The sequence below is a fragment of the Acomys russatus genome, chromosome 2, assembly GCF_903995435.1.
Source record: "Acomys russatus chromosome 2, mAcoRus1.1, whole genome shotgun sequence".
Lineage (NCBI taxonomy): Eukaryota > Metazoa > Chordata > Mammalia > Rodentia > Muridae > Acomys > Acomys russatus.
The window spans coordinates 93098939-93120253 of NC_067138.1; the positions used below are offsets into that span (position 1 = coordinate 93098939).

Genomic DNA, 21315 nt, shown 5'->3' on the forward strand with positions numbered 1-21315 from the left:
AAAAAAGTAAAGATAAGAACCCTGACACTCAGCCGGGCGTGGTGGCGCACACCTTTAATCCCAGCACTTGGGAGGCAGAGGCAGGCGGATCGCTGTGAGTTCGAGGCCAGCCTGGTCTACAAAGTGAGCCCAGGGTGGCCAAGGCTACACAGAGAAACCCTGTCTCGAAAAACCAAAAAAAAAAAAAAAAAAAAAGAACCCTGACACTTCATTTTACCAGCTGGAAAAAGTTGATTCTTAAGCAAATGAGTTTTCTCACATGCCTCTACTTACTGGAAAACCTGATATTTACTGATATTTAACAACAGTAGCTCACTGCCATGGTCCTTTCAGAACATCTAATTAACACGAAGTGGACCAATATCAGGTACATAGGGCTATGTTTGAATATTCTGACAGACTGTAGAGCTTTGAAACAACAAAGAGAATCTGAGGCCACCTAGTCAAACACCTTATTTTTATAAAGATAGTGCAGTGGTGTATTTTCTAAAGTGGCAGAGATGTGACTCAAACCCGAATCTTTCAATGGCTTAACCTTACTGCTTTTCTCCTGAAATGCAAAAGGGTATAGCACCCAGTCTAGCCAAGGTCCATGTGTGTGTGTGTGTGCGTGTGTGTGTGTGTGTGTATGTGTGTGTGTGTGTGTGTGTGTGTGTGTGTGTGTGATGAGGCAGCACCAGGTAAGAATGAAATGTGCATCTGATGCTCACAAACTGCACAGATGAGTGTGGTCCACTCTGATAATACGTGAATACTTTGCACACAGATCATGCCCATCTACCAGCCGCCTATTGTTAAATATGAAATATGTGCAACACAACATGTATGGTATGAGATTTGTTGTATAAAAGGATATGGGAGAGAGGAAATAGGGGAAGGAGCACGGGGTGGGGGGGAGAGTGAGGGGGGCAGAAAGAGACAGAGATAGGGAAACAGAGACAGAGGGAGACAGAGAGGAGAGACAGAGGGAGAGAGACACACGGAGAGAGACAGAGAGAGAAGAGAGGGAGAGAGATAGAGAGAGATGGAGAGAGACAGAGAGAGGGACACACACACACACACACACACAGAGAAAGAGAGAGAGAGAGAAAGAGAGAGAGAGAGAGAGAGAGAGAGAGAGAGAGAGAGAGAGAGAGAGAGAGAGAGAGAGAGAGAGAGAGATGAGGTGGGTTTTATATCCTGGGCCCCTGGCACACACCTCGTGGCAGGCTAACCTAGAGGTAGGTATGCTAACATTCCTCCCTCTTCCTATAACTAGAAAAAATGGCCCAGGTTTTGATTGCTGCATCCTTAACTGGAGTCAGAAAAGTGGCTACAAACTTTCTAGAAAATGAGAAGATCTGGTTTGACAACCTTAAATATGATGATGCAGAAAGGCGATTCTATGAGCAGGTGAACAGGCCTGTGACCTCAGGCTCCCACCAGGATAACGGTGCCAGTGTGATCCTCCGTGATGCTGCAAGAGCCAGAAATTCCTGGCTGGAAGCTCAGGCCCTGGGGCCTCCAGTCAACCTGGTGGAGATGGCAGTGAGCTCATTGTAATGATTGCTAGCCTGGAAGTGGAGAACCAGAACCTTCGAGGAGCGGTGTGAGATCTGCAGTGGGCCATTTCCAAGTTGGAGGCCCAGCTGAGCACACTGGAGAAGAATTCACCTACTTACTGAGTCACAGCCCCACAGACCCAACACGTGTCTCCTGTACATCAAGTGGAGCCCCCAACCAAGAAGGCAGCCACACCAGCGGAGGCCAATGAGGAGAATGGCATTAACCTGTTCGGCATAGATGAGGGAAGAAGATAAGGAGAGGAGAGACATTCGGGCAGTACGCAGAGAAGAAAGCCAAGAAGGCCTCATTGATGGCAAGATCCTCCATCCTCTTGGATGTCAAACCGTGGGACGATGAGACAGACATGGCTCAGCTAGAGACTTGTGTGCATTCCCTCCAATTGCAGGGGCTGGCTTGGGGGCGCTCCAAGCTGGTGCCCGTTGGGTATGGTATCTAGAAGCTGCAGATCCAGTGTGTGGTGGAGGATGGCAAAGTGGGCACAGGCGGAGATCACCAAGTTTGAGAAACGTGTGCAGAGTGTAGACCTGAGAGGCCAGGAGCATGGTTCATGTGTGTGAGGACCTGCTGAGATTAAAGACTGAAACTCCAGGGGGAAAAAATGAGGACATTGCACTGGTTTTCATGCAAGACAAGTTAAAATATATAAACATAGGTTTATTGGGAGCAGCTATTGGCCACCATGTAAGAGGGAGGGAGAGAGAGAGAGAGAGAGAGAGAGAGAGAGAGAGAGAGAGAGAGAGAGAGAGAGAGAGAGAGAGAGAGAGAGATGGGGAAAAACAGCAAGAGCAGTAAAATGTCCAGATTAAATGGTGAAGGGGAAGGAAAATTCCCTGCCTGCAGGCTGTGATGATGTCAGAGATTGCCAAGCAACCTAGAGGCAGGTATGCTAACACCTACCCTGCTTCCTGTTTCCACCTGCCTGTCCCTAAAAGTCACTCTTAATTTCTTTCTGTTCCACTTTGCCTGCCCCGTCTCAGGATCTACTGTTTCATTTCTGTACATGATTGAGAACCTGTGACTCCTCCCGTGTTTACCTCGTTCCACTCAACATAATCTTCTCCAGTTGCATCCATGTTGTTGCAAATGACATGCTTCAATTCTTTTTCATGGCCAAGTACTATTCCATTGCATAACTGTACCCACATCTTTATTCACTCATTGCTGAAGGGTATATGGGTTGGTTTTCTTTTGGCTGAGTGTCCCCTTCTGACACTGCTCTGGAGTCGGAGGACCTAGAGCTGATTCTTCAGGAGAAAACCAGTGGGCAGATAGAGCAGTGCCAGGGGTTTCTCTGGTAGAGGGACTTCATGCTGCATGCACTCTGGTGTTGGAGTTACAGGCAGTGGTGAGCCACCTGACATGGATGCTGGAAACTGGACTCAGGTCCTCTGCAAGAGGAGTATGCGTTCCTAATCACTGCATCTATAACCTCTCCTCCCTCTACTGTCCTCCCATCATTCATATTGCATTGCATGGGTTCCAATGCTCAGCTTTCCGATTTCCTTTCAGTTCTTGGTGCCTGTGGGTGGGGCTTGCCATCATTTCCCACTCCCACTCTCATCATCCTCTCTACCCACTTCCTGCTGGCTTTGAGAACGTACCGATAGGGCTCCCCAGTTCTAGCTGCTATGGGCTTGCGGATTCTGTCAGAGTCCATTGCCACTCTGCTCTGTCATTTCTGGGCCTGTAGTGAGGCCTGGGCCCGCTGCCCACATCTTTGGCTCTGAACTGTAGGCAATTAAAAGGCGAGCATGGAGCAGAATGCATGAGGGGACTTGTCTGCAGATAAGAGACTGTTACATGCCATCATCCCTTTAATTGGAGCTCTTTCCCTTACTCTGGATCTCTCACACACCTCTTGGATTTTCCATTAAGTGGGACCAGTGGCTAAGTGACAAGTGTCAGTTGTACTAACCAGATGACACATACTGCTGTCCTTTGTGCTTATCTGTAAGGCTGTTATCCCTGCTAAGTCCACTGCTGTCTGTCAAGTCAGTGGTGCATCTGTTTGATTTTGCTCTTTTAGCATTAGAAGAAATAAGACAGAGCATCCCTAAGTCCATCAAGAGAATAAGTGATGACCTGTTGAATTGGTCCCATTTGCCTCTACGGCCTTGTTCAGTCCATTAGCGGGTGACATGGGGCACCTCATAGCCAGCATCCTTGGCTTCTGCTGGCTGCAGATGTTCACAAAGGCAGGCCTATTCAAACCTGAGTAACCGACTCTGCGGATAAATTGTGCTTCCTTAGACTCAGTAAAAATTCTGTCAGCATCTCCATTTAAGAAACGATCAGTGACTAATCTGATGTATTGGGGGGAGGGGAAGAGGAAGTGAGAAAGAGAGACAGACAGACAGACAGACAGAGACGCAGACGCAGAGACAGAGAGACAGAGACAGAGACAGAGAGAGACAGAGAGGCAGAGCGAGAGAAACCAAGACAGGGCAGGCTCTTATTGGCAGCAGGGGCAGGTGATGACATCTGAGGTTGGAGTCCCCTAGGGGTGGGCTAGCAGGCTGCCTGTATACTAACAGTAGTGGACTTTTGGACATATGTGGAAGTATTTGAGGGCAGGTGACATAATAGCCCCCACCCCCACCCCTGCCCAAAAGCAAGGCCTTCTGGGTGTTTTTCATAGGGACTTCCTAGCACCTAGAGCTCCATGTTTCGTTTGGTTTATTTTTGTGCAGGTCATTTAGCGCTAGTGGCCTTGCTTCAAGATCTCAGATCATGTGGCAGAATCACAGAACAACTTCGAAATATTTGGGTTTTTTTTTTTTTTTCTTCCACTTTTTACTTATTCTTATTTTCATCTGGTGCACATGTGTATATGTATATGGAGTGTGTTGCAACTGCATGCAGGTGAAAGTCGGAGGGCGTCTTGCAGAAGTCACTTCTCTCTTTCCACCCCACGGGTCCCTGAGGTTTGGCAGAAAGCACCTTTTACCCTGGGAGTCATCTCAGCCAATTTGCATATATTTCCAAATGCCCCCTCAGCAGGCCAGTCTGTTCTTTCCTGTTAGATCCCCTGAGAACCCACATACAATCAGACTTATCTCTAATGGCTTTGTCTCTGCCTTTTCTGGTAATATTCTGATGACAGCTGGTTCGCAGGGTCCCCTGTCTCTGTTCTCCGTTCCTCCTAGGCTACCTGGTAATAAAGCAAAACCGGCGCATCCGCTCCGAGACCAGCTTCAAAATGCACTGTTTTGCCAGTAGAGGGCAGCATCACCAAGACCTTCTTTGCCATTTAATCGTGTAGGCGGGCAGCCAGCCTGCTATCTCTCTATTCTCCCTTGTCCCCTTTCTCACCTTGCCCTGCTTTTGGCAGTCACACAGAGAAGATATTTGCAAATTGACTGTGTTGTCCCAGCAACTGATGGCCAGGAGGGTGGCCCAGAAAACGCAGCGGCATTGGCTGGAGGCCCGCCTGTTCTTTTGACCAGATACAGAAGGATGGCTGTCTCTACACAGTCTGTACCTGGCACCTCTCTGCCCCTGCAGGAGGTGGCTGTCTGGGAGGCCCATGCCAGCTGCCCACTCCTTGAGAGACTTCACTCGCACGTCTCCCCAGTGTGTTCCTGTCCCTAAATGCCTCTTCCCAGAAAGAGTCTGAGTCAGTCTCTTGTCATTAAATTAGTTCTTGCTAAACTATGACAGATGTCAAAGCAGCTGACGGGATGATTATATTGCCGACAGGCAAAGGCAGGTAAAGTACAAGAAGGAGAAAGCGGTCAGAAGTTCAGAGCAGGGATATGATTTGCTTGGGCAGCTCACCATCCAGCTGCTGGGAGGGTGGAGAGCGGGGTCCCACTCAACACCCTCTCTGAACAGTCTTTGGGTTTCATGTTGCTTTAGAATGAACCACCCTCCCCGCCCCCTATTGTTCCTTCCCATCCCATCCCCCATCCCCACCCCCCATCCCCCAACCCCCCCCAACCCCCCACCGCGCCCCCGCAAACACTCTTTGGCTTGGTCCATGTGTGCTTGCAGAGGTCACGGCTCTGCTGTGGAGATTTTCTTGGTCTCGCCTGAGCGGTTTTTTTGTTTGTTTGTTTTTGTCCTGAGGACACTGGCTCTTATATGGTGAGCATATACATTCCAGTTTCTCTTATTCTCAAGCTTCCAAACAGTGATTCCCAGCACTTCCTCCTCCTGGGGTTCCATGGAGGTCACCACTCTCAGTAGTCTCAGGGTCTGACTTACGTGGGGTCCTCCTGTGGGGATTCTACTTTTGCCCATGACACAGGTTCCTGGGGTGAACCCCTTCTCAAGGATATGTGAACATGATAGATCCAATAGGGAACACGGAGCCCAGAAAACCCCAGAAAGCTCCTCCCCTTTCAGGGTGTCAAGTAGGTTCCAGCAAGCCATAGGGTCATTTGCTCCTTCTTGGTGGGAATAAATCAGTTAGCAATGTCCCCTCAAAATTATTGCCAAATCCTGAGTGATGGAAAACCTACTATTTTGAGAGTTTATGAAATCTGAGTCAGTCACCAGCATCCAGACAGGAGTGCAGAGATGGGCAGGGTGGGAGGAGGCTGGCTGACACAGGGGCTAGCTCTCTCTGTGGGAGGAGGCTGGCTGACACAGGGGCTAGCTCTCTCTGTGGGAGGAGGCTGGCTGACACAGGGGCTAGCTCTCTCTGTGGGAGGAGGCTGGCTGACACAGGGGCTAGCTCTCTCTGTGCTCGGCTTTCCTACATCCTCTTCCCCGGCATCTCCTGTCTCCTCTTCCCCTGTCAAAACGGTCTTCCAAATTGAAGCACAAAGCAGAGTGACAGGGCTGGAGGTGGTAGACGGGAGTGGGCAGGTGTTGTAGGACCGTGTTGTCTGAGGTTGCAGTCCGCCATGTCTGGAAAGCTCCTCAAAGCTCTGTGCATGAGTGGAGGACTGCCCTTTCTTATCAGGGCTTCTTAGTCTCTGCCTGACCTCATCCTGAGAGTGTCTCTAGGCACAGATGCCCTAAGCATATCTGAACTATGACCTTTGACACAGCACCCTAACACCCTCCCCTCTGTTGCCCATAGGATAATTAGGTACTCTGTTCCGTTCATATGATAGGACCATGCTGCTAAGTGCAAACAAAGCATTCCTGGCACTTCAAGCCCCAGCCAATAGTGCACACCTACCCTGGGAACACTCCACCCACTTCACCAGAAGTATGTAGCCTTTGTTCACCCCAAATAAAGTTGAGCAGTCTCATTAAAGCTGGTCCCAGAAAGTTATTCCATCGTAGTTACGGACCATCTGAATCCCCCTTCTGCTCCCTTTGTCCTTAGGGACTAGTGGCCAAGGATCCTCCTGGAACGGGGGTGGGGTGGGTGGGGGTGGGTGGAGGGTGGGAGGGGGGGGGAGGGGAAGCCCCACAGAGAGGTGCTGGAGAGATGATGGCTCAGAGCTTCAGAGAGCTTGCTGCTCTCACACAGCACCAGACTTTGGTTCTTACCATGTTGGGTGGTGTACAATTGCTGGAAACTCTAATGCCCTCTCAGGACCCCGTGAGCACCCACACACTGGTACTTTCATAGATTAAAAAGAAAAAAAAAATACTGTTTTCTCTGGACTACCTTTTTAAGATATTAGTCTATAATGGAAGTGTTCTGTCCAATACAGACAATGTACCACAGTGAACTCCTGCATACTCATCACCCTCAGCAATGCCCACAGACCCTTCTTCTTGCACCCTGAAATTATTCTGAAGCAAGTCCTAGACATTTCTTTTCACCATGTCCCCTCTGGTGAAGAGCTTTTGGTGACAAGAGAGAGCGCAGGCTGTTTTTTGGCTCTGCTGTGGTACTGCCCACCTTTCAGCCTCAACTTCCCCTTCCTAATAGCCTCCCGTCTTCACTAGACTGAACTGTGTTCTCGTGCACAGTGCTTTGCACCTCATCTATGTCTGGGAATAAATATTTCCTTTTCTCAGGCCATCCCTTCTCTGGAACATTCTTTGGACACTCCCCCCCCCCCCCATGTGAAGCTACGCCCTCCCATGAGAGCCAATGGCACAGAGATTCCTGTTTACAGAAAGTGCTTCCAGGCAGTGGGTACAGCTCGCCACACCCTAGGCAGTGTTCTAGAGGCTTTCAGCAAACACCAGCTGATTGTACCACGTAAACCAATTAGAGATTCTACACAGAGATGCTCCGGTTGCTCGGCGTGTAAGTTACAGGCGCAGGCAGTCTGGCTGCTTACTCTAGTTCAAGGTTGCACTGGGTAGCCCTTTGCATCTGTAGGCTGTGCAGACAGAAACAGGCATGGGGAGTCATTCTCTTCTGCACTCTAGGGCTGCACCCCAACCTGGCTGGACTGCACATTTGTTGTTGAAAGCATATAAAGTAGGGCTCAGTGCGCTATCACCTGGAGAAACTTTAAGGCCCTGGCTTCCTAGAGCCAGCTGTAATTCCTATGGCAATAAAGACAATTAGCTGACAGGATTCTTTCGTTTGTTTGTTTGTTTTGTTTGCTTGTTTTTCCGAGACAAGGTTTCTCTGTGTAGCCTTGGCTGTCCTGGACTACTTTTTTCCTACCCCAGAGGTTCAGCACAGCTACAATTGCAATGGACAGCGTGTGTGGGTGAGCCCACGGGAAGAAACAAATACAGTCAAATGTTCATAACCTTCCCTGAGCTGAGTCAGCGGCAAGGAAGTGGGTCATTGCTGTGAGAGGAGGATAGAGCTGTATTTGTGCATCCTAACAATTTTATGACTGTACGGCTAGGCCGTGTCTATAGAGTATTTGTGCATCCTAACAATTTTATGACTGTACGGCTAGGCCGTGTCTATAGAGTATTTGTGCATCCTAACAATTTTATGACTGTACGGCTAGGCCATATCTATAGAGTATTTTTTTCAACATTTCCCCTATGGTAATTATTGTTTTCTGAAAATTCCCAATATTAAATCCTCAGCAAAAGCCTTTAGCATTTTTGTGCAATTCTTACTAAGAGTCTGTTATAATTCATCGCCTGGCTATGACCTAAGCAAAGACTTAAAATTTAAGCCTTTTAAATGAGCAGGCCTCTTTTCACTTATGATAGAGTCTTCAGTCTTGAGACCTGTCTGCATTGTGAGCAGAGGTGGTCACCACTTGGCAAATTGCAAAACCACCTCAGGAGTATTTGTCATCCCAAAATGACTTTTTGTTTTTCTTTTTTGATTTTGTTTTGTTTTTTGAGACAGGGTTTCTCTCTGTGTAGCCTTGGCTGTCCTTGACTCACTTTGTAGACCAGGCTGGCTTCAAACTCACAGTGATCTGCCTGTCTCTGCCTCCCTCTGTCTCCCTTTGCTGGGATTAAAGATGTGTGCCACCATATCTGGCTGTATCTGCTTAGTCTTTTTTTCTTTTTTTGGTTTTTCAAGACAGGGTTTCTCTGTGTAGCCTTGACTGTGCTGGACTCACTTTGTAGACCAGGCTGGCCTAGAACTCACAAAGATCCACCTGCCTCTGCCTCCCAAGTGCTGGGATTGAAGGATGTTTAGTCTGAATGTGACTGGTTTGTAAATTAGTCTAGAAGATGGCATTAGCAGTCCTACATTCATCTGTGACTGTTTGCAAGGCTCTATTGAGCAAAGCTAGTGGGAAAGGGTGGGATGACTGATTCTGATGTCTGCAGGGGTGAGAGAGCAACAGTTAAATTCTTTATCCACTATCGCCAATTCACCATTTGTAATGGAATAGTTCTATCTCTGTAGAGATATAGAATGTGGTTCATATTCAAGTTGGCCCTGTTGCTTAACAGTTTCCTCTGATATTTAAACATTCTATCCTGCAAGACAGTCCTTAAACAGGAAAGGAAACAACTCAAAATAGCTTCAGGAAGTCTCTGAAAGTGACCAGATCCACAAAGCCTATCCCTGCCTAAGTAATAAAAACCAAGAGTCCCTTTTAGACCAAATGCAGCTAAGCTGCAAAGAAGACCAGGCAAGCAAGACTGCAAGCACGATACGGAGACCAGGCCAGCTGCCCAGACAAAGCAGAAACCAGCCCAGCTGCCTTGAAGAGGGTTAGAGAAGTGGAGGCACCTCGAAGAGGAACTGTCCAACCTGTTGAGCTGCCCCCAGGCTGCACAGTATGCTCCAGGTTCCCAGCCTTTGTGATCTGTCACCTATGTGGGGTGAGCTTTGGTGAAGCAACTAGCTGTCTTTGAGTCATTTCAGCTCCTGTTAGTACCTCCAAGAAAACTCATTGGTTCACCAAGTTGGACCTTGGTAGTATCCATACTTTGGTCTGTCATGGCCTCCCTAGCTGGGTAAGTACCCTGTGTTGCATCTCCCCAGGAAAAATCTTTGTCACATAACAGACCCTAAAGACAGGATTGACAGAACAGTGTGTTATTAGTGTGTATAGATCCCCAAACTCCCCAGATCCTGATCATTGGTATCCCTGGATGTTACTGATAGCTTTTGGGGTGTTTAGGACTGTTACAGTACTAAACAAAGACATTTGGAATTCCTGTACTCCTCTAGTTTAGATCCTACGTATGGTGACACCCCAGCAAAGAAGGTTTCTGAGTCGTAGAAAGGCTTTATAACTTGTTCATCATGCTAAGTAGGAGGAGGGAACTAACAGGAGCTAACTAGCAGTCTTAGCGAGCTAGGTACTTTCTGGAAGTGAACTCATTAAATCTTTCCAACAATCCCCGGAGCAGAGGTACAATGATGTCACTGTGTAGACTTAGAGCTGATGATGTAAGGTCACTGAGAAGGTGTTACATACTTGCACAGGAATAGGTACAGGGAGCCAGTGTTAAAGGCCTCTATAGACTGTTCCCAGCATGCTTCTTATTTCACTTCTGTATGTTGGTAATTGCCAATGACAACTCATTGCCGCTCTAAATAAATGCTAGGAGAATAGTAAAGGTGCTGACATTGGAAGTGATTTGTAAGCTATTAATAAGTATTTCCTTCCTACAAATAACTAAAATGCTAGTAAAAGTTACCTAAGTGGGTCACCCTGTTGTTCAACAAGTTGAAGTACTTTTTTCCTCCTCCTCATTCTCTCCGTGTGTGTGTGTGTGTGTGTGTGTGTGTGTGTGTGTGTGTGTGTTTGTACACATACCATGGTGAAGCTATGGGAGTCAGAACCACCTCTGTGGACCCTCCATTCACCTTTGCATCATACTCAGGGATTGAATATTGAATTTAGGTAGGCAAGCTTGTGCCACAGTGGAGTTTTTTTGTTTTGTTTTGTTTTAGCAGTGGAGTTTTAAAAAGTCAAATGTTTATCAAGTGGTTATTATGGGATAGAGTTAAACACTTCATACTATCACATTTAAAGTGGACAATATCTATAGTTGAGGCAGATAATGTTATAAAATCTCCCATTTTGTGGATGATAAAATCAAGGCATTGAGATTAAGCTACTGAATGCTTCTGATTTTCCTGTTATCTCTTATTCTTGTTTAGAGCTTTCATTTGCTTCTTCTTACACAGTATTGCATCACCAGGACTAATTTTCTTGGTTCCTTAGTTTGAACCCAGGGTCCTTCTTGTTTTTCCCTGATGCCCATTTCAGCATTTTCTTCTAGTTCATCTTCATTCTTTTTCAACTTTCCATGGACCCACAAAACAGATTTCTATCAGGACTCAGGGACTCACAGCCACCATACTTGGCTAGGACCCAAAGTAGAGCAACAGCAAACAAAGAACCAAAACCCATCTATGAGACAGGTATCTATATCAAGAAACATCTAAAATGTCATAACTTCAGATGCCTTGATGCTGACACAAAAACACAAACACGAAAGACCAAGACAATGATGTGCCTCCTGACAAGAAGCCACTAACAATAATGTAATAGGCCTCAAGAAAAGCAATTTAACTGAAACACAAGACATGGACTTCAAAATAAAAACTAGGAATATGTTCAAGGACCTTACAGAGGATATAAACAAATGCCTTAATGAAGACTGTGAAAACACAAACAGTTTAATAAGATAACAAAAACAATTCAAGATAGAAACACAGAATTTTACAGAGAAATAGAATTGCTAAAGAAAATCCAATCTGAAATAAAACTCAAAATGAAGCCAGGTGTGGTGGTGCATGCCTGTAATTCCAGCACTCAGGGAGGCAGAGGCAGGTGTATCTCTGTGAGTTTGAGGCCAGCCTGGTTTACAAAGCCCAGGACAGCCAAGGCTACACAGAGAAAACCTGTATCAAAACAAAATAAAACAGAACAAAACCAAAACCCCAAACCCAAAACCCCAACAAATCAAAAACAAAAACAAAAAACAAAAAACCACAAACCTCTTAAACCAGCAACCTCAGGAACTGAAATAGAAAGTTCAGGGGTAAACTTCAGCAACAGACTATAACACATGGAAGAAAAAATTTCAGGTCTGAAGATAAGGTAGAAGAAATAGATAGCTCAAGTCAAAGAAAATGTTAAATCTAAAAGAATAGAGGCACAAAACACTTAGGAAATCTGAAACAGTATGAAAATACCAGGTCAAAGGCACAAAAATATTTTTTTTAACAGAGTAATAGAAGAAAATTTCCCCAATATAAAGAAATAAATGCCCATCAAGATACAAGAGACATGCAGAATACCAAATAGATAGGACCATAAAAGAAACTCCCTATGAAACACTAAAGGTACAGAATAAAGAAAGGATATTAAAAGTTTCAAGGGAAAAAGACTAAGTCATCTACAAAGGCAGACCCATTAGAATAACACCTGACTTCTCAATAGAGAGTCCAAAAGGCAGAAGGGCCTAGAACATGTTCTGAGAGACCACAGATACCAACCCAGATGACAATACCCAGAAAAAAAATATTGATCAGAGGAAGAAAAAAATGTCATGATGAAAACAAACTTGATCAACTGCTGTCCACTACTGTAATTCTACAGAAGGCACTGGAAGGAAAATTTCAGTGTGAAGAAAAGGGTAGGACACAAAAAATAAATAATCCCAAAACAGCAGAAGAGAGATACCCAAGTCCCCATGGTGGGTGCCACTTTGATGAAAGAATATGTGATGGAAAGAGGAAATATATGGTGGAGAGGCAGGAGAGAAAGCAAAGCCCAGTTGTTTGGGCACTGTGGAGAGAGGTAGAATTGGAGACTCAAGGGTGGCGAGGAATAAGGCAGATATGAGGAGCCTGTGCAACCAACTGGGGCCATGGTGACATATGGGTGTGGGCTGCTGCCAAAGGCTATATCTGGCTCTGTGCTGATGTTTGTGGCCCAAATTACCACTAAAGGTTATGTGATGTCAGTGGACTGTCTGAGGACTGTGTTGTCATTGGGGGGCATACTGTTCTGAGTATACTGCAGTGCCACTTGGGGCCATGGTGACATCTGGGTCCATGCTACTGCCTGAGGCTGTGTTGGTGTCTGAGCACTGTACTGAGCTGGCCCTGTCCCTTGCCTCTGGCAGGAGAGCTAACCCTGCTCCTTATAGGCTACCACACTCAGGAGAGCTGGCCCTGTCCCTCACCTGGGCAGCATAGGAGAACTGGCTCTGGTGGTCCCTGCATCCTACCTGGGCAGCACAATAGAGCTGGTGGCCTTGCCCCTCATCAGCTACCACACTTGGAGGAGATGGTCTCTACCCCTCATCTGCTGTGTGATGACATGGGCACAGGAGAGATGCTCTGCTCCCTTTCCCCCACCACCTGCAGCAGGCAGGTAAGCTTGTTCTGAGGGCATGAGAGCAGGAGAGTTGTCCCCATCCCTTATCTGGGCAAAGGGAAGAGCCAGCTCTGGTGGCGTGGGCACAGAAAAGCTGAGTGATGAACAACTCAGCTCCCACTCAGGCACAGATCCAGGGCTCTGAGTTGACCCGCCCCAATATCCACCCCATCTATGAACTTTTGGAGCATGGCTGGTCCTGTAGATTCAAAGCTGCAGGATCTCCATGTCACTGGGCAACAACGAGATGTCTGAGATGGATCCCGGTGAGGATCCAGTATTGACAGTGTGGCAGAAGTAAGAGTTCTATAACCAGACCAACGAGCTATACCAACGAACATCTGTAAGTAAAGTTGTATGGGGAAAAGAGTATGTTGTGTGATGCACCGTAGCTTCCCCAGTGAGATTCTTTTTCCTTAGTGGGGGAAGTTACAAGGGCAGAATATAGATATGATGGGACAAGGAAATGAGTGGGATTGGGGTTCATGATGTGAAATTCACAAATAATAATAAAAATTTTAATTAAAAAGTAGTAATCCCCAAAAAGTTTATCAGAAGTGAAAAATATACCACCACAACAAACAGGTATTAATAAACACTGTTCATTGATAACTGTCCATCTTAATTCCCCTATAAAAAGACATGGACTAAGAGATTGGGTTAGAAAACAGGATGTATCTTTCTCTTACATCCTAGAAATACCATTAAGGATAGACATTACCTCAGGATAAAAGGATGGCAAAAGGTACTCCAAGCAAATGGGACTAAGAAGGAGCCAGGTATAACTATTTTAGTGTCTGACAAAATAACTTTAAATAAAAACTAATAAGCAGAGATAAAGAAGGACACTACAAACTCATCAAAGAAAAATCCACCAAGATTTTGCAATTCTAAACATCTATGCACCAAACACTAGAATACCCAAGTTCGTAAGAGAAACATTACTAGAACCAAAATCACATATTGGCCTTCACACAATGCTGTTGGATGACTTCAATACTTTATTTTGGCAGAATACAGATTTTTAGAGTATGTCTTTATGATTCTCTGAATTTTCAAAATGTTTACTGCAAATCATCCCTTTTCATCTTCAATTATACTGTCTTAGTTAGGGTTTCTATTACTGTGAAAATACACCATGACCACTGAAACTCTTATTAAGAAAAACATTTATTTGGAGGTGGCTCACAGCTTATTGTTGTAGTGGGAAGCATGGCAGCACACAGACAGACATGGTGCTGAGAATTCTACAACTTGATCCACAGACAAAAGGAAGAGATTGAGACACAATGGCCAGGGTTGAGCATCTGAGACCTCAGAGCCCTGCCCTGAGTAGCACACATCCTCCAAAAATGCCATACCTGCTCCAACAAGGCCAGGCCTCTCAATAGTGCCAGTCCCTATGAGCCTATGAGGTCATTTTCATTCAAACTACCGTATATATTAATTTGTATCCTCTCTCTGTATCTTTTAGTTCATTTTGCTAATGGTTTGTCAATCCTGGATAGTAAAAGAACTGTTGAAGATATCCCTGTGTTGGCTCTGTTTCTTAATAATTAAACTTTATTATACAACCCAACTAGCTTACACAAGAAGGAAAAAAGGTTAAAGGGACAAAAGAGTGAACCTTTCGGTATCCGTTCCACGGGATGGGTCCTTAGGTGTCTCTCTGGCCCGTGTGCTGGTCCAGCCTGTCCGCTGCTCCACGTGCGCTCAAGCCCGGGCTGAACCTGTTGTTCTCTCCTCCCCACCTGCCTGAGTCATGTGGGAAGGGCAGTCTCCTTCTCCTGTTGAGGGTCCATTAGAAAAACAATAGCCCAAGTGGGGTTCCCAGGTCTGCTTCTTGAATTCCAGGCCCAGGATGGCTCCACTCAGTCTGTCACAAGGTATTCATGGGGTGCCCCAAGGGTAAAGCTCACCAAGACTGCTTCCACCTGTGACAAAGCTTAATCTTTCCCACATCCCTGAGCTCTAATTGTCTAACAGAGCTATAATAATAAAAAGCAGCATGATATTGGCGTAAAAACACACACAATGGTGACAATGGAAGGGAGCTGAAGACCCAGACCTAAATTCCATACACCCATGGACACCACATTTTTTATAAAGAAGCAAAAACAAACAAATGAACAAGTTCCCTGCCCCCACACCTGACACTGGAGAAAAGAAAGAAAAGATAGCATCTTCAATAAATAGTGCTGGTCAAACTAGCTGCATGAAAATAGATCCATATCTATCACCCTGTAGAAAACTGAACTACAAATGGATCAAAGACCTCAACATAAGAACAGATTCTGGGAGCTCATGAAAAAAGCTTCTGTACAGCCAAGGATACTGTCATTCAAGCAAAGCAGCAGCTTGAGAATGGGGAAAAAAAACTTTACCAATTATACATCTGATAGAAGCTAAATATCTAAAACATATAAAGAACTTAAAAAAGCTGCTGGCATCAAGAAAACAAATACCTCAATTTATAAATGAAATATAGAACTAACCCTAGTTCTAAAAAGTTAAAACACAAATGGCTGAGAAATGCTTAAAAATGTTCCACATCCTTACACATTATTGAAATGCAAGTTAAAATTGCTTTGAGATTTCATCTTAACCCTGTCAGGATGCCCAGGATTAGTAAATCAAATGACACCACATACTAGTTAGGATTTGGAGAAAGGGGCGCACTTATTTCCTTACCGGTGGGAGTGCAAACAGGTCTAGTCACTAAAGAAACCAGTGTGGAGGTTCTTCAAAAAGCTGAAAATCAATATGCCACAAGGCCCAAATATACCACTCTTGGGTGTAGATTCCAAAGAGTCTATATCTTCCAGCAGACATACTTGTTCACCCATGTTCATGGCTGCTCCCCTCATAATAATCCAGAAATTGGTGACAGCCGTATATTTATACAGTGGGATATTATTCAGCTATTAAGAAAATTTCAGGTAAGTGGATGGAGTTAGAAACAGTCATTCTGAGTGAGGTGAGTCAGACTCCAAAAGACAGATTTTTGCATGTTTTCTCTTATATGTGGTGTTAGAATGTAAGCTTTAGAGATGGGTATTTCAATTAGAATATTCACAGAGGTTAGGTAGCTAGTAAGAGACTGTGGGCAGGAGAGGAGGGGGTAGGAAGGGATGTTCCAAAGAAGGAGAAATAGAATATAGTTTTATAAAGAGATAAATGAGACACCGGAATAGGAGGATTAAGTGATGGGTTATGGGAGGGTAGTATAAAGATGAAAATATGGGAAGGGACAACTAGCACTTTTGGAAAGCTATATGGAAACACTCCTGTGGAAGTTACCTAAAATATATAATTAAGTAAAAGGAATTTAAGTTGAGTCACCATATAACAGGTAGACAATGCCCCCAGCTAGACAGCATATGCCACCAAGTAAGACCTTCAGTGTCAGGAACAGGTTACATCTTGTTGAGCCATTGACCAAGGAGTCCCATAGACACTCCCGAACATTACAGATTATTGCTGTGGCTATTCGTTACCTTCTAAAATCTGATGGTAAGCCCCCATTATTGAAGATATCACTTGCTTGTGTCATTGAACGTGGAGGAATTGAGCTGGCGCCCAACTGGAAGATTCACCCTTCCCCCACAGCTAGCATTCATGGTGTTGCTGGAAGGCACTTTGAATGCTACTGGAGAAGAAAAGCAATCATCAGTATCACCCAGCTGCAGACCCTGTGACCTACAGCAACAACCTGTCTGCAAGATATACTGGTGTAATAGTGGCATACGCATTATGAGAGTAACCAACCACTTTTTTTTTTTTTATTAGATTTAAGGCCCACTTCATGGGATGGAACCCATACCTGACACAGTTAAGGTGGCCAAGTGTACAGGGCGTGAGGTGCTTGTGCTCATAGACAAGCACTAGGGAAACCAGGAATGTTAAACATGCAGGTTTAACATTCAAAGGAAGAGATGTATAGCCTGTTATTGATTCAGAAGGCTACATGTGTCCAATAACCAGGTAGCATTTGTGCTATCTCTATGGGCAGGGAACACCTGGGCCCCCAAGACTTTTTGTGTTCATCTTGAGCATTATTTCTCAGTTAATTTATAGAACGCATCCTTATGGAAAGTTACATGTACTGGAGGTGGTTTATAGCCTGGTGACCTTTATCGCTACCTGTATGACTGGAACCACACCCGATCCTTCCCTAACCCTGAAAATATCACATGCAGTCAATCTATAGAACCCACATTTCTGAAAGAGGCCAAATGTACTTTACAAAGAATTTTGATGTCATGCCTTACATTTATTGAGCACACAGGGTTGAATCAAGTATCACTAGGCAACTTTTTATTTCCAAATTGTGCTGTACTTAAATATGCCTAAAATAAACTGCCAGTGCCAGATTCTTGAAGTTCGAACTAACACCATCTACTGAGTGGCGTTGAATTGGACTTCCTTCTTGATTAGTAAGGATCAATATTCTGCTGACTGTGGTGTTTGCAAAGACCACCTCTTCACCCCAGTCAAGCCAAGAACCTCAGACTAGATAAGTCATGGGCATAGGGAAAAAAATCTGCTACTATTATGCTGGTGGAACATAGCTACCAAAAGACTCAGTGATATCTTGCTGTACCCATAGAGAAAGAGCGTTGCTCAACCCTCATTAGAGAAACTCCTCCTTACAGTAGATGGTGATTAACAAAGAGATCCATAATGGGACAATGTGCAGAGTGAGAGACTTTGGAGCACTCATCCCTAAGGGTATGTCTTTCTTAAACTCCTCCTCTCAAGGCTCAGGGATCTATGCAGAAGAGGAGGTGGAGAGATTAGAAGAACCAGAGGGTGCAGTGAATGACTGTAAGGAAAGAGCACCTGCCAAACCCAAGAGGACTGATGTACATATGAACTCACAGAGACTATGGCATCATGTACAAGACCTGCACAGGTTCAATACATACTGGGTCCCAGCACTGAGAGTGGGAAGAGGATACGGGACCCCACCCCTACCAAGAAGCTATTTGCAACTGATATTGCTGGCCAAGGAACATAAATTTTCTACAGTGGAGTCTCCCTGGGTATATCAACCACACTTCATGTCCCATGCCCAGGAAGAGTTGGTTAGCACAAAATGGACTCGTGTATGTGTGTGTGTGTGCGTGCGCGCATGTGCATGTGCTTTTGTTTTGGTATCTTTGTCTTATTTGTTTGGATCTGATTATCACTTTTCATTTGAGGAGGGGAGAGAGGGCAAACATGAATTTGGGTGGTTAGGGTCTTCGAAGGATCTGAGAAAAGTTGGGGGGAGGTAGAAAATATGATTAAGATATATAAAATTAGAAAATATATAAAAGGATGTAATTTGAAAATTTAAAGGCAGCTTTATTTGGAGTGAAATCATGTACAATCTCAAACAGAAGAGCCTGATATTCCTATTTCAATGTCTTCAAAGGCTTGGACTCCATTTGTAAGGAGAGACAGAATATATACAGGGAAGACATGCAGGGAAGAATAGCTAAGAAATGTCTCAGGGTCCTTTCCAACTAAAGCCCTGGAGAGAATTTTATGACTTAGAGCTCCGTGGGCTTCTGAAGACATGCTGTCCTAGAGGCAGTCAGAACTGACAGTATCTGGAACTAGGAAAGCTGCATAGTCTCAAGAACAGAGTAATAACGATGACCATCATCATCATCAAACCATTTTTTCTGTGCTCAGCACAGGCATAAGCATTTCATCCAACCATCCTGGAAGGCAGGAGGTAGGAATCCGTGTCCCTGGACTATAGGTGAAAGCGGTGAGCGCAGGCAGCCTAACTGGAAAGCTTGTGCTCGTACCTGCAGTGCAGAACTATATTTTAAAGCTAATCTCCAGGAACAAACACTCCAGGAAGACAGATTTTTGGCTTCCTCTATGAAAGATTTTCTATTAGCCAGAGCTATCCAGAATCTTCCACACTTGCGAAGCATCTGGTAGACATTAAACTTGTAGAGTCTTTCCTAATTCTGAAGCTCTGGGGCAATATTTTATAACCCAGAAACCTCAGGATTATGAGTTTTCTTTCTGTATATCACAGATTACATTCATTTCTCTTTGTGATGTGTCACTCTGAATGCAGTGGCGAAGAGAGGAATGCCCAGGTAGCTACCTTCTTCTCCTCTACCTGTCTTGCATGCCATGATGTAGCTGATGAAAAATCAGTTGTCCTAAGGCTCAGGGATCATGTTGGAAGAGGGAGTAGAAAAGAGTGTGACAGGCAGAGGTGGTAGAAACATTATCTTATGAACATAACAGGGCAGCTGAATAACACATGCAAAATCTGAACAGGCCCACACTGGACCAAAGGGGAGGTGGCACACACCACCACTCGGCAGCTATGATTCTATTGGCATTGTCAGATGCTTGCAGAGGGATGGTCAGTAGTAGACCATGCTCAGTGGAAGACCACACATCCATGGATATTGGGGCAGGACAAATAATGTCTTCCAGGATTTAAAAAAAAAAAAAAAAAAAGCACACAAAGCTGAGTGGAAATTGAAAGGGGTTGGGTAAGGGAAGAGATGGGGGAAGGTGTGACTGTGATCAAAATATGGTTACATGAAACTCTCAAAGAACTAGTAATTGTTGCAACAGAAATGTAAAAATCAATCACATCTGTCAGGGAGTGTGAGCACTAAAGCTATGTTTAGGGTCAGGAAGTCTTGCCAAGCAAGTGTATTAGGAAGTAGAGCAACTTATATAGCGTTTGCACAGGAAAAAAAAAAATGAGAAAGTCAGCAGAAAGCTGTTATGCAATGGGACCAAGTACTCAGGTAGCTAAGCAGGCAATGTTGCACAAAGGGAATACAGAATACCTCAGTGGCCTTGGGACTGGTAACTCCAGTCTCTTCATGGGGGGAAACAAAACTTTAACTCCTTTGACACCCTGGCTCCGGCCCCAGATGGGACCTTTCTAAGTCTGCCCCTGGGGTAAGGCACAAAACCAGTGTTCCCTTTGCCCTTTCATCAAGGTGTCTTGAGAAAGCGTTGGAATAGCCTGGTTGCCAGCAATAGGCCTTCACATGATCAAAGGGCAGAATTGTGATGATATACTTTATACATCTTGATGGGAGGCTTAGCTCACACCTTCCTCCGCTATCAGTTTTACGTCCTTTCCAAATGAATCAATATAAACGAGAATGGCATTTTATTCGAATGCCAATAACTCTGAAGAGCCACCTTGAGCCTCGAAATGCCAGGAAACTGCTTTCTAGGACTCTCAGTTGCCATCACCCCCTTATTATGAATTGCAGTAGGTACTTTTCTTCTTGCTATGACCAAACCCTTGACAAAAAGCAGCTTAAGGAGGAAAGGGCTTGAGGGTAAATACTGGGGTAAAAAAAAAAAAAAAAAGAAATAAAAATGAAAGAAAAGGACATGACTGCTCCTAAGTACAGGTGAAGAAGAAAGTTTATTGTAGATAAAAAGGGGAGCATAGCCGGGGCCAGGGACATCTGGGAGAGTCCAGAATGGACATGACCATACTGAGCTGGGCCACATATGGAAATGGGAGGGGAAGGGACCCAGGTGTGGCAGTCAGGAGGCCAAAGGTTCAAAAAGTACTGGTAACCAAAATGTCTGGGTTATATAGGGAAGAGCCTTGGGGGCTGGGGGAAAGGGCAGCCTACCCTTAGGAACAGGGGGCAGGGTGTGCCAGCTATATCTTCTTGTAACAGGTAGGGACTAATGAGTGCTGGGAGAACCTGGTGGTCAGGTCTGCTTTGGTATGTTAAGTATGTTTGTTCTGGGTTTGAACTTTAACGAAATCCATCATAGCAGAAAAAGCATGACAGCAGGAACACTCTTGACTGTGGTGGGAGGGTGATGAGGCTGCCTGATCTTGGTGAACCAGGAAGGAGACAGTAGACAAATAGGCGCACAGATAGACGGGTGGATAGATGGGCAGATGGTAGAGTTAGGTCTAGAAGTAGGGCCAGACTAAAACCCTTAAGGCCCAGCCCCCAATGACCCACTTCTAGTAGGCTAGGTTCCACAGCCTCCCCTCAAAGCATCACCTACAGGAGGCTACATGTTTAAACACAAGAACTTCATGGGGACATTTTTATACTTAAACCATAACAAGGTATCTATAATTACATTTTGCAAATTC

At 45.0% G+C, this 21315-nt stretch overlaps 1 pseudogene; it reads left to right on the top strand.

Moving 5' to 3' along the window:
- The first annotated feature begins 1263 nt into the window (after positions 1-1263).
- On the top strand, positions 1264-2225 carry LOC127198713 (elongation factor 1-delta-like; annotated as a pseudogene).
- Positions 2226-21315: the final 19090 nt, after the last annotated feature.